The 14,442-nt window shown below is 36.6% G+C and overlaps 1 protein-coding gene across 13 annotated transcripts in view; it reads right to left on the minus strand.

The window, feature by feature from the left end:
- Positions 1-14,442, minus strand: part of MIA2 (MIA SH3 domain ER export factor 2) — a 123,559-nt gene that overhangs the window by 80,414 nt on the left and 28,703 nt on the right. The gene's annotated exons all lie outside the window — the stretch shown is intronic.

The raw sequence follows: 14,442 nt of genomic DNA on the forward strand, positions 1-14,442 counted from the left end.
ATCTTCAAGTTCACTGTGCTGCAGTAGATCCTGCACCCCTTTATAGTATACGCCTGGGCCCAGGCTTAAATGTTGCTCTATCCATCTCCTAATGAATTTCCTCATTGTAGGTAGATTCCATTCCCTTATGAATAAATGAATGAATGAATGAATAAACTATTTATTAAGCGCTTACTATGTGCAAAGCATTGTGCTGAACTCTAGAAATCCAAATATAAAAGTCAGTCCCTGTTCTGAAGAAATTCACATTCTAATGGGGAGGGGGGGGACACAACAGGAATGAAAGGTTCCAGCTACTGCAAGTCATATGGAAAGGGTTTCCACCTACCAAGAAAGACATAATCTCTGGATTCAGCCCTCCATCCCAATCCAGACAGAGATTCCTCTCAAACTATAGCAGTCCTCAATACTCAGGAAAACTACCAACATGCAATTTACTCTTTGCCCAAGTCTTGAACTGGATACTATCCAGATGAGTCTGACACCAACTGTTTATCTGAAGATGCCTTTTTGGAGCTCATTTCCTTAATTCTCCATTGCTCCTGCTTTCCAAGTCATCAGAGAGTCTGATTAATTCCTCTATGAGAAGCAGAGAGCCTCACATTTCCAATTTGTTAACAGTCTCCAATAAGTGCCAAAGGGTTTGGTCACATTATTCCTTTACGCCTTTTGGCTTTTCGTTCTTCTCAACCATATATCCCCAAGTGAAACTGTAGAAATTTATTTGAAATTGCTTTACAATGATGGCATGCCATTCATCGTGGCATAGCTAATGTGAAACCCGCTTGAGCCCCTCATTGCTCAAAGAAGGCCAAAAACCTGTACTAGCCAATCAAGAGGACAATTTGAGCCCTTCTGGACTGACATATCAATAATCCTTTGCAATGCTCTCTCAGTAGTGAACCCAAAATCCTCCTGCTGTATCAACCACCACAAGATCAGATTAAATTTGCACAAACATGCTGAGTCAGGGGTACTTCCTTGCTTTATGGAAACTGTAATCTTGGCTGACAAAAGGCCAGACATCCTGAATCAGGGGCATTTGTCTCATGGCTTTATAATCTGTGCAGCCTAACCCCAAAGTGAGCTCAGTTCCGACTGCAGCTCCACATGTATGCCTGCCAGCTTGAGAGAAATAAACATGCATACAACCTAATTCTGTTTGTCTTTCTTAGCTCTAACTCTGGAGGTTGACACTAAACAAATTTGTTTCAGAGAAGTATACAAAGACTTATATGGACTAATGCAGAATGAAGTAAACAGAACTAAGTAAATAATATACACAATGACCATAATACACCATAATATAAATGAAATAATATACCATAATATAAGTGGAAATAACACCTCTTTCCCCCCCCCCAAAAAAAAGGAAGGAAGGAAAAAAATAAAGGCAGAAAGAAAAAAGGAAGGGAAAGAGGAAGGGAAGAAAGAAGGATAAGAAACTGGACACTTTAATCAGAATAACTAAGCTTGGCCCCAAAGAAGGGGAAATGCTTTTCCCCTTCTTTGCAGAGGTGAGGATTATGTATAAAGAAAATTACATATACTGTCAGGTTCAGTCAATGAGTTGCTTAGTTTTGCTGAATTGCTTTTTTTTTCCCTTTGTTATAAGAGAAGGTTCACTAGGTAGAAGAAGTGGAAAGATATATTCAGAAATGAGGGTGAACCAGAAACAAAAGATATCAATAAACATTGAAATTCTTTTAAAAAACCATTATGGCATCAACCCTCAAAAGTCTTCAAACTATATTCAGTATCCTATGGTATGTTTGATGGCTGCTGTCTAGCAATTTGGCTTCAATCCTTGGCATCATTTGGAGATGATTGAGAAGAGAAATGTGAGCAAACCTGGAAAAATGGTAATGGTGTAAGGTCACTTGCCTCACCTGTACACTGGCATACAATTTAGCAGATCCGTGAAAATATTTTGTGCTGTATGATGATGCCAGGTATAACATAACTTTTTAAAATGATGTCCTGGTTATTAATATCAAGCTAAGCATAAAACTTGCTCATTAAAGTCATTTGCCACAGTCACAGAGAAGGTTTTGTAAAGATGCAAGACACATCCTTTGAAGAATTATCAAAGGGCAATGGAAATAGGCATGAAAGGAATGAGTAAACTGCAACACATTACAAATGAGGAAATGCACAGAAGTGGAGGAAAGGATGTCATCACAGAAATGTATGACTGCTCAAAAAACCTTTGATATATAAGTAACACTTGTTTATATTCATTAAAAATACTAAAAAGCACAGAGATAAAATAACATTTCCTTACCATGATAAGATGTTCTGATCTAAAGCCAAAAGCTATCAAAGAGAAACATCCATAACTTTCCCAATAAGATAAAGTATTGAGAAATTTGTAGGAAATTTCTAGGAATAGACCTTTTATAAGATGGTTTGTGAACATATAGAAAAGGAAGTGCTGATTGCAAAGAGTCAATATGGCTTCATCAAAAACAGGCCATGACAAATTAACCTTATTTCCTTTTTGGACAAGATTATTAAACTGGTAAATTACCAAATTCTGTATCTGTCTAGATTTTAGCAAAGTATTTATTAAAATATCTAATGTTTTCCTTGTGGAAAACAGTGAGATGTAGACTAGATATAATCCAATGACACAGATCTGGAATTGGTTCAAAAAATAATCATTAATGGTTCAAGGTCAATATAACAGGAAGTCTCTAGTGAAAGACCCAGGAATCTCTGCTGGGTCCTATGCTGTGTAAATATCTTTATCAGTGATTTGGATAAAAGCATAGATGGCATGCTTGTGCAAATGGCACTAAGCTGGGAGGGATAATGAATGAATACAGTCATAGAAACAGGATCCAAAAATATCCTGACAGGCTTTGGCATTGGATTTAATCTAATAAGATGAAATTCAGTAGGGGAAAATGTAAAGTTTTACATTGGAGTTCAATTTGACAAGTATTTAATTGAGGAGGTGTGGTTAGACAGCAATTTGTCTAAAAAAAGATCTGGGGATTTTAGTAGATTACAAATTCAATATGGAAGAGTAATAAGATGTGGCAGCCAAAAAAACTAATGCAATCTTAAGCCACATTATTTCCAGAAATAAGAAGGTGATAGTTCCTCTGTATTTTGACTTGATCAGACTACAAATAGATAACTGTATTCAATTCTAGGTAGGATAGTTGTCAAAAGATGTTACAGAAAAGGACAACCATGTTGATGAAGGTCCTTGACTTGAGAGCATATGCGATGAGTTGAAAAAACTAGATATGTTTAGTCTGGAGAAAAGAAGATTCAGGAAAGACATGATAACTGTCCTTTACCATTTGAAGGACTGTCATATGGAAGAGAGATTATCATGTTTGGCCCCAGATGGCAGAACCAGGAACAATGGATGGAAGTTTCAAAGAGGCAAATTTCGGCTTGATGTCAGGAAAAAAATCCCTAATAATTGTTGTGGTTCAGTCACATCTAACTCTTTGTGTTTTCTTGGCAAAAATACTGGAGTGGTTTGTCATTTCCTTCTCCAGATCATTTTATAGATGAGCAACTAAGACAAATAGGATTAAGGGACTTGCCCAGGGTCACATAGCTAGTGTCTGAGGCAAGATTTAAACTCAGGAAAATGAGTCTTCCTGACTTCAAGCCCAGCACTCTATTCACTGTACCACCTAATAATTAGAGCTGCCCAAGTATAGAATGATCTGCTTTTGGGAGGTGATGGGTTTGCCTTCATTGAAGGTGTTCAGGAACAGGCTGAATGACCATTTGTCATTTATGCTATTGTGAGAGTTCCTTTTGGGTATGGGTTAGATTGAAGCCCTTTCCAACTCTAACATTCTATGATTCTGTGATTATGAACTTAAAACGATGAAGTTTCATCTCACATCATGAACACTGATGGAAAAAAAAGATGGGAATAATTAATGATGGAGGAGTTATGAGAAGACAGGCTCTCTTGGTAGAACTGTGAAGTGATCCATTTTGGATTTCAATTTGTAATTATGCAAGTATCAACTAAGCTGTCCATACACCTTGACCCAGCAATCCCAGTATAATAGCATGAGTCATTCTACTAGACTGGTGTGAGCAGGTCACTCAGTTGCAGACTTGGCTCCTCAGCAGACGCTGCTGCAGACTTCTTTGTTGTCTTATTTTAAGAAATTGCCACAGCCACCCCAGCCTTCAGCAACCACCACCCTGATCAATCAGCAGCCATCAACACTGAGGCAAGACCCTCTACCAGCAAAAAGATTATGATTTGCTAAAGGTGCAGATGATGGTTAGCATTTTTTAGCAATAAATATTTTAAGTTAAGGTATATATTTTATATCTTTTTTAGACATAATATATGTATATATCTTTTTTAGACATAATACTATTGTATACTTAATACAGTATAGTATAAATATAACTTTTATATTTACTAGGAAACCAAAAATTTGTGTGATGCACTTTATTGTGATATTTGTTTTATTGCAGTAGTCTGGAACTGAACCTACAATATTTCTGAGGTATGCCTGTATCTGCAAAAAGGAGGAAAGTATTGATATAAGTGTTTGTGAATCTACTCCAGAAGGTCCTAAAGTAACCTCTCAAATGTGCAATTTCTAGCAAGAGATTACAGTTTTTGGTGATTGCTGACTCCCTATTTCCCATAAGGTATCAACATTCACATTTCTGAGTTTCGTGCCATTTTCTAGGAATGTACCACCGTGAAAATTGAGAATTGACTATATATAACATATGTACATATATATGTGTGTATACACAATAATTTAAAGAAAAGCCATATTTTAAAATACCAAAATTTCAGGTCAATATGAAATATTGACTTTAGAAGACTGATGATGAAACATACCTTCCTTTTCCCAGAAGAAAGGGGCAGTCTACAGATGCAGAATGTGTTATGTTCTTTTAGTATGGTCAATGTATAAGTTATTTTTCTTAACTGTACAAACTACACCTTATAACCACTAGGAAAGACTAATATATACATGTAGGCAGCAGCAGCAGAAACAAGCAGTTCTCAGAGACACAGACAATCAATAAATTATAGGCACAGGAAACAAAAAAGCAGGTCGCCCAAATTTTAGTACTTCTTAACAGAAGTAAATCGAACAGTTGCTTCAAGTTCCTGGCTGCTCACAAGCCAATGGAATGAGCCAGGCCATGGTGAACTGCTAAATTCAGGGGTGGGGAACCTGTCACCTCGAGGCCACATGTGGCCTTCTGTTCTGTGAAGTTTGGATTCAATCAGAGGGCCGCACCCAAGGGTCTAGAAGACCACATATGGCCTTGAGGTCGCAGACTCCCCACCCTTAGATGAGTAGGGCAGCACCAACTACAATGACTTGTTCATTATGATCATCATGTAGATCACCCAGGCTTACCATCTGCCCTGCTCTCTATGCCTGTTTGACCTCTAGGCCTCGAACCACGCTGATACTATATACTAAGAACACCCCACCCCACCCCCCAGCCCAGTATTTCCACACCCTGCACCTGTCCCCTCCTGTATATATTGCCTCACTATTCGAATGTAAGCTCCTTGAGGCAAGGAACTTGCTTTTTAGTTTCTATCTTAGCTCTTACCATAGTACTTGGCACATAATAAACACTTAATATATGCTTTTCATTCATTCATTGTTATAAGAAAGTGTTGTAATAGGTGGGTATTAATGGGAAATGACTAGATTTTTTAAAAAAAGGAGTATCAATAAAACTTTTTCTAAAAAAAGTAATAAACTTATGACCAGAAACATCACAAAAAAGAAAAATGATTATATATTAACAAATAGAAAATTACTAATGTGGTAGCATTATGAACAAGCGTTCATTCAGCTTCTGCTCTGTGCCAGGTGCTGGAGATACAAAGACAAGAGTGAAATAGTCCCTCTCATTGGGGAGCTTACAGTCTATCTGAGGTAGACAGCATGTACATATAGAGGAATATACAAAATTTATAAAAATTGATACAAAGTGTCCAAATGAAGGCACCAGTGTTTGGGAGATCAGGAAGGGCTTCCTATAGATCAGGCCTGCACAACTTATGGCCCCCAGGCTGCTTAGGGTCCTTAGGCTACTTGTGGCATGCCAAAGGATTTCTGATGGGCCAGGGAAAAATGTAGAGGAAAACATCCTTTGTATGTAGAGGAAAACATCCTTTGTATGTAGAGGAAATCCTTTGGCAGGCTGCAGGTTGTGCAGACGTGGTGTAAAAAATGGTACTTAGGGGGCAGTTAGGTGGCACAGTAGAAAGAGAACTGACTCTGGAGTCAGGAGAACCTGAGTCCAAATATGACCTCAGATGCTAGCTTTGTGACTCTGGGCAAGTCACTTAACCCTGATTGTGTGTGTGTGTGTGTTTGTGAGAGAGAGAGAGAGAGAGAGAGAGAGAGAGAGAGAGAGGAGAAGAAGGAGGAGGAGGAGGAGGAAGAGGAGGAGGAGAAGAAACTTAATTAAGCCTTGAAGGAAATTTAGGGTTATGAGAGACATAAGTGAGTAGGAGATGCCTTCCATGCATAGGAGATAGCTAGTACAAAAGACTAGAGCTGAAGAATATAGTTATCCCTACCACATCTCAGGGGTTAGGGGTGTGGTACTTCCAGGATCTGGAAAATCCACCTAAAATTTCTTGGTCCTCCCTTCTTACCAAAGAAGAAGTCTGAATTTTTTCTTTTTCTTTTATGGGGTGTTTACAATACCTTATTGTAAAATTTGGATTAAGTATTTGGTCATATTTTAACTTCAAGAAAGAAATTGTGTATATTTATAGTATTAAAAGATAAAATATGTTGATATTCAATACTACACATATTTTTATGCATTTCTGAGTTTCTAAACTTTTTCTGTGTTGTCTGCTGGCCATTGGGTGTTGTTGGTGGCTTTCGCAAAACTCCCAAAAAATTCCCATTTAATATTTTTTGGTGAGGCAGTTGGGGTTAAGTGACTTGCCCACAGTCACACAGCTAGTAAGTTATCAAGTGATCAAGTGTTTGAGGCCTGATTTGAACTCAGGTCCTCCTGACTCCAGAGCCAGTGCTCTATCCATTGCACCACCTAGCTACTCTCCTCCCGTCCCCTCCCCCCCCAGCCCCATTTAATTTCTTATGCTAACCTGTGATATACCAAAACTGTGATGGGGAAAGTTGTGATGTGGAAGGGATAACTATAGAGTGTTATTTATGTATGAGGAACAATAAGATGTCAGTTGGACTGTTAGTATATGTGGAAATGTACAATATATAACAAATTCTCCTCCTAGTGCCTTCCTCTATAGGGCAAAAACTGGACCTTCAGGGCACTTCACTTTGCATTGCTGCCCTGCCTAGTTTCAGCTCTAGGGAACAAGATGCCTCTCCTAAGATAGTTAGTCACACTCCCCCCCACCATGCTGCGAACTGAAGCCTTGATTGACTTCATTTCCCTCAACTTCCTCTCCCCTCTGTTTAAAGAGGTAGAGTTTGGAATACCAAACTCCTCCCAATGCCTTCCCTTTATAGAGGGTAGAACTAAAAACCTTGAAAGCCTCTATTTTAATGATAAATAAAACTTAAAGATCGTTAAAAAGAAACTATAAACAAACTATCAGCTACTCTGATCCAAGATGAGAGAGTGGGAAACCAATTACAAATATCAAAAATGAAAAAGGAGAATTCACAATACATGAAGAAAATATAAAGGAAGTTATTAGAAAAAAAAATTACCCAGTTATATAGCAGCAAAAATGACAAATGAAATGTATGAATTTTTTTAAAAATATAACATGTCCTGATTATCGAATAAGAAATACTGAATTTGGAGTACCCAATCTCATAAAAAAGAGATTGAACAAGCCATAAATGAATTCCCAAGGTGTGTGTGGGGAGCCTCAGGACTATATGTCTTATAAATATAACGTGTAATCCGGCACATACACAGACTCCATCAGCTTGTTTGGTTGATGCTACCTTTCCATATAGAAGATGCTAAGGAGATTGCTGGTGGTGTAGGAGAGAGTATGCTCTGGAAGTATTGGGAAAATGTTTGTATATTAGTTCTTATTATATCTTTGAAACAAATATCTCTTTGTAAAAGTTAATTGGTGTTAAATGGTTAGATTTAACTGGAGTACTGCTTATTGGCCCCTAACCATGGGTAGAACACAATAGGAGGGGACTAGAGCCAATGTCGGTAGAGAAGTACTCACAAATCCCTCAGGAAACACTGAGGGGACAATGTAACTGGCCTTGCCCTGGGTAAAAAGATCAGAGCATAAAATAAAGAATATAGTACTCTCGTGGTACCCACATACCCTTTTTCTTTCTCTGACCTGGCTCACTTACCCCAAACTGTATTCATACTGGCTGGTCTGAGTTGGGTCAGTTGCAGCTCCATGGCTGTAACTTACTCAAAAGGTCCTAGGGATAACATTAGTTTTGAGGAAATATACATCGACCCTCATGACTCTAAGTTCTGAGCCTCCACCTATGTGCTTCCGATTTATATAAATCAGCCACAATAAGATCACTAACTCTTAAACATGAAACATTTACTAAACTAGAAGTCAAAAGCAAAACTAATCTTGGGATACATTATTAGATAGCAAATAGAAAACAAAAGCAAGAATAATCAAAATATAATAGTCTTCTAATAAGTCAGTCATACTTTTCTACCAGTGCATGTACATATATAAAACCTAGCAGTGAATGAAAGGAGTAGGGAAAGCCATATGCCTGGAACAAATTACAACTCTGGACTGCAGGTCTGGATATCATCAATGGACTCTCTAGGGAAGTCTGCAGTATGTGTCATCAATCCTTCTTCTGAGACTCTATGCTCACTGCTAGATGAAGCTTTGTCTTGAGCCACTGATGGGTGCATTATTAAGCTCTAAGCTTGGTTTTCACAGCTACCTGGGTATGCTCTAGGCAATAGGTATCTAGGCACTGAGACAGCATGACACTTTCAATAAAAAGCAACTCCCTTTAATTCTGGGATCTGCAAAGCTAATTAGGTCTTACTTGCTATAGGCTTTGAGGAGGTTTCCCTTCTCAAGACATAGAAAGGAAGTAAGGCTTTGAGACATCACCCCTCACTCAAGTTGTAGAAGGCACTAGAGACAAGGCAGCCTTTCTCCCAGCCAGCTCTTCACCTATAGCGGAAGATCTCTTTTTCTCCAATTATCTCTTTCTGCTAATCCTATCAGTTCATTAAATCAAAAGCAGAACCTAGAGTCATCTGGCCTTAGCTTCCTTCAGCCTCTCAGTTTTGTCTCACCTCTGTAGGTTTCTTTGTTCTGCCTTTTGATGTCTCAGCTTCTATAAGCAGCTTCTCTTATTAGCTTCTCTGATCTCTCTCCTATACCCAGATTCTTCAGTTTCTGACTTCGGGTCTTCTGACCTCTGGCTCCTGAACCTCAAATCAGGGCTCTCTCATGTATAGTGACCCATCTCAAACTTAGATTGAGAAAACCCAAATCCATATACAATAGTCACATTATCAAAACAGTTCTTTGATTCAGGATTTCCTAGCAATAACCTTAAGTTCTTTAAAATGTTCACATTCAAATGAGTTTCTTGCAAATGATTCATGGTAAACATCTCTACCATCAGTCAGTACCTTTCCCTCAACGGAACTGCTTTCTCTCAAGTCCTTTCAGAAATTTTATTTGAGGGGCAGCTTTTCTCTCAAGTTTTCTCAATATACTCTGTGTTTCTTCTCAAGCTAATTGTCTCTTTGTTTCACACAGATACTATACCCTTTCAGCAAATGATATGTCCACACAATAAAGAGGAAGTACCTGACATCTCAGCAGAAAAGGATATGGCAAACTACTCCAGTATCTTTGCCAAGAAAACTCCATGGACAGTATAGTCCACGTGGTCACAAAGAATCAGACACAACTGAATGACAGAACATCAATTTGACATCTTCCTCATAGTAAACATTTACAGTCCCTGAAAATCAGAAATCCAGATAGCTGAGGTTGTGCAAACAGCATATAACCATTAATATTTTAAATATTTTACATAATATATTTCAATACAAAATAACTTTTTCTCATTCAAAACTATATATATATATACACAATTATAAAGTTAAAAATAAGCATTTTCATTCATGAGAATCTCTCTATATATCTACAACTATATAGTCAAAAGTAATTATTCTTATTTATAACCATATATAGCTTATAAACAACCAAATTTATAACACATATATAACAATCCTCTATATGTTCCCAAAAAATATAAACCACAATAAGCTCCAAATAGACACCTAACCTAGATATAAAAGGTCATCTCATAAACAAATGAAAGAAGATGCTTAGGACATACCTTTCTCAATTATAAACAGGAGAAAAGTTCTTGACCAAACAAGTGAGAGATGCACATAAAAGATAAAACTGAAGACTTCTTGCACAAACAAAATCAATGTAGTTAGAATTCAAAGGGTAAGAGCACTGGCCCTGAAGTCAGGAGGACCTGAGTTCAAATGTGGCCTCAGACCAAACACTTGACACTTACTAGCTATGTGACCTTGGGCAAGTCACTTAACCTCAATTGCCTAAAAAAATTTTAAAAAATTAAAAAAAATAGAATTCAAAGGGAAAGTTACCTGGGGGTGGAGGAGGGGGGGAACCCTTGCAACAAATTTCTCTGATAAAGAAATTATAACCAACATATAGGGGGAATTGGTTCAAATACAGCAAAGAGCAAATGTAATTTCTCATTAGATAAATGTTAAAAGGATCTTAATGAGCAATTTTCAGAAGAAGAAACACAGGCTATCAATAATATATGAAAAAAATACTCCAAATCAGCAATAATAAAAGACCATCAAAAAGATCGTAATTTTTGGAGGGGCTAAAGGACAGGAGTCACATTAATGCATTGTTGAGGGAGATGTAAATAAGACCAATCATTCTAGAAAGCAATTTGGAGCTCAAAAAAAGTCACTAAACTGTGACTTTCAACCAGCAATACCACCACTAGACTTATACCCCCAAAAAATGGCAAAGAAAGAGGGAAAGGATCCATATGTACAAAACTGTTTGTGGTAATACTTTCTATTGTAACAAACAATTAGAAACAAAGTGAATGCCCATCAATTAGGGAATGGTTGAACAAATTAGGCAATGTAAGTGTAATGAAATATTTCATTTCATTTCATTTCAGGTGCAGAATGAGATACACATTTTCAGAAGTAGCCCATGTTTGGTTTGGCTTTGTTTTATAATACTAATTTGTTACAAGAGACATTTCTACTTGAGAGGCAAAGTATTTGCAAGGGGGAATATTGATAGGTAATGATAGTGATGACCACAAAAAGAAAAAAATAAGGATAATAAAAGCAATAAAGCATTTAAAAATATACGAAAGAAAGCAGAAGAAACATTAGAGGAAGACATAAAAAAGCAGGGCGATTTTGTTACTGTCATGTTAAATTTAACATACATACTGATAGATTATATGGCTATACTTCAGGGAAAAAATAAGGTAGGAGTCAACCCAACTTCAATCCAACCAGTCTGATATTATGGAATTTTCTACTAAATCAGCCAATCATCCTCACTACAGTTAATGAAATTAACAAATGCTATATGCCCTGATATCTTTATCAAGTGACAATACCTCTTTCTGTTGCAGCATTAAGTCAATTGAAGGTATAAAATAGGTGTGAATAATTCCTGGACACCTCTATTGGATCAATCAATCAAAGGCATAAGCTAGTACTGGAAAAAAATCCTTAATTTGGAGGAGTAAAATACTTAGACCCACCAGATGAAATGAGACAAAGTAGTACAAGTATATTGGTATCATTTGAAGAAAAATAACTAATTGGCCAGCCTAATGGTAGAGCAGTTGCAGACAAGCCCCTGAGAGGGAACTGCTTGTAAGCAGAAGACAGAGTCTGTCTTCTACCTTACTCCCCTCCCACTTACCAGAAGACTTTGAAAACTTTGAAAAGTCAGAAGATTTGGTCTTCCCCTAATCAAAGGTAAGAATGTCTCATAGTGTCTGGATTAGAACCGAGGACATACCAAAGACATGGCAAGGTTATTAACTCTCAGAGTCCTGCAGTTAGCTACACACACCTCAGAGGGACATGAGCTCTGCAGGACAAAGGACTTCCATCTAACAAGTAACTATGAATTACATTTTTGCTATACATGCTCTCTAGATTTGAATTAATTCTCCCATGGACTCTGAATGCAATTGTGGGGGGAAATGCTGTTGTACTTAGGTTTTTGCCACACCTTTTTAGTAAGTATTCCTTTGTAAAAGCTAATTGATGGTCATTCATATTGGGGAGATATCAATTGTTTAAGTTATACTGGGGAACACATTAGATATGGACTTGTGAGTAATAGCACTAAAAAGTCAACCCCAGCCCTTCAAGTTTACTCCTAGAGCCCTGAAAGGAGAAATAGTATCCAACCTGACAACGCAAGTGGAAATTGGTAGAGTGAACCCAGAATTGTGCTACATGAGACAATAGAAGATCAAAGGTTCATATACAATCCTCTTTCTCTGTTCTTCCTTGTATGAAATGTTCAAGTCTGTTGATGTTTAAACTCATAATTTAAAAAGAAAATTTAAGTTAAAAACTCTATATATTGGATTAGGGGAATGTATTTCATATGGCCATTGGTGAATTTTGGGGAAAGTCTGTTGTATTGCCCAAAGAAAACGTATTGCTAAATTTAATTTTTTTTAATTTAAAAGTTCAAATAAATTTAAACATCTTTAAATAAGGCAGAAAGAAGAGCTATAAAAAGAAGAAACAAGAACTCAGGTTATAGATTTTGTGGTTAGTATAAGAGCAAATTAGCTTCAGTAGGCCCTTAAGATGTTATTGTAGGGTTAGTTATTAGACCTATGGAGGTAACTCCCAAATGAGGAAACACCCTATACCAATGCAGGTCAACACCTCTGCAATTTATAGTCTTAGACAGTTGCCCAGAACATTGGGAGGTTAAATGATTTGCACAAGGTCTTCTTGGCTTTGACTCTGAATCTCTATGTTATGCTGCCTCTTTTGAGAGTATCACTGCACAATAGAATAATTGATGCTCTTAATGAAAATCCTGGGTCATTAAAAAAGATGAATTTGCAGTATATCCTTCTTGAAAGTAGAGGATATATCATATATATCTTAAATATATATGTGCCATATATATTTTTCTACAAAATGGTTAAATTTTAAAAGCTTTAAAAGCTTAAAGAGACAAATCTTTCATTTCTTTGTATATCTCATTCCCTGAAAATGCTAGGAGAATTCATTGACAATGACATTTTGTTTTATGTTAATCTGAAAGTGCTTTAATAAGTAATTTTTATTTTTCCAAAGTTAAAAATCTGTTTTAAATGACTGATTTTGAAACCCACAAATTACAGATTAAGGACATGGGATTTCATTCTTTTCCTAAAATGTTTTGACAAAAATGAATTTAAAACAATTTATTTTAAACTTATATGTAAAATAGCTTAAAGTGGCTAAAAAGTGGTTTACTAATTCATATGCTCTTTTGATTATCTCTTTGACAACAGGGGAGGCCAGATAAACAAAAGAAATACTAAATGATTGAAGTTTAACATCAACTTGGTTAGAATTTAGATAGTTGCTTTTGTATCTGATCATTACACTACATAATCTTTGAGGGCAGAATATTCATTTACATATCAATAACAATGTTCATTCCATATTTTGTATTCCTTCTATGCTAACTCATTTACTTTATTTTATTTTCATTGCAAAAAGACACCTATGTTCAGTTCAACAACTCATGATGAAAAGCGAAAAATAAGTTTAACATAAACCATGCAATTAGAAATCACACTGTGACCCAGAAAAATTGAGTATAATCCTTCAGGTAAAAAAATGGATATTCAGTGAAATAGAGGACTTTCAAGCATTCTTGATGAAAAGTTCAGAGCTGAATAGAAAATTTGACTTTCAAATACAAGACTCAAGAGAAGCATGAAAAGGTAAACAGGAAAGAGAAATCATAAAGGACTTATTAAAGTTGAACTGTTTATATTCCTACATGGAAAGATGATATTTGTAACTCATGAGACCTTTCTCAGTATTAGGGTAGTTGGAGGGGAAAAAAAAAAATATATATATATATATATATAGATATATGTATATAGACAGAGGGCACAGGGTGAGTTGAAGGTGAAAGGGTAATATCTAAAATATAAAACGAAGGGGTAAGAAGATTATACTAGGAGGAGGAGAAAGGGAGAGGTAGAATGGGGTAAATTATCTCACATAAAACAGACAAGAAAAAGCTTTTACAGTGGAGGGGAAGAGGGGGAATGAGTGAATCTTACTCTCATCAGATTTGGCTTAAGGAGGGAATAACATGCACACTCAATTGGGTATGGAAATCTATCTTATCCTACAGGAAAATAGGGGGGAAGGGGATGATAGAAGGAAGGGCAGATTGGGGGAGGAGGTAAT

The sequence above is a fragment of the Vombatus ursinus genome, unplaced genomic scaffold (assembly GCF_900497805.2).
Source record: "Vombatus ursinus unplaced genomic scaffold, bare-nosed wombat genome assembly UNPS02007284.1, whole genome shotgun sequence".
Taxonomy (NCBI): domain Eukaryota; kingdom Metazoa; phylum Chordata; class Mammalia; order Diprotodontia; family Vombatidae; genus Vombatus; species Vombatus ursinus.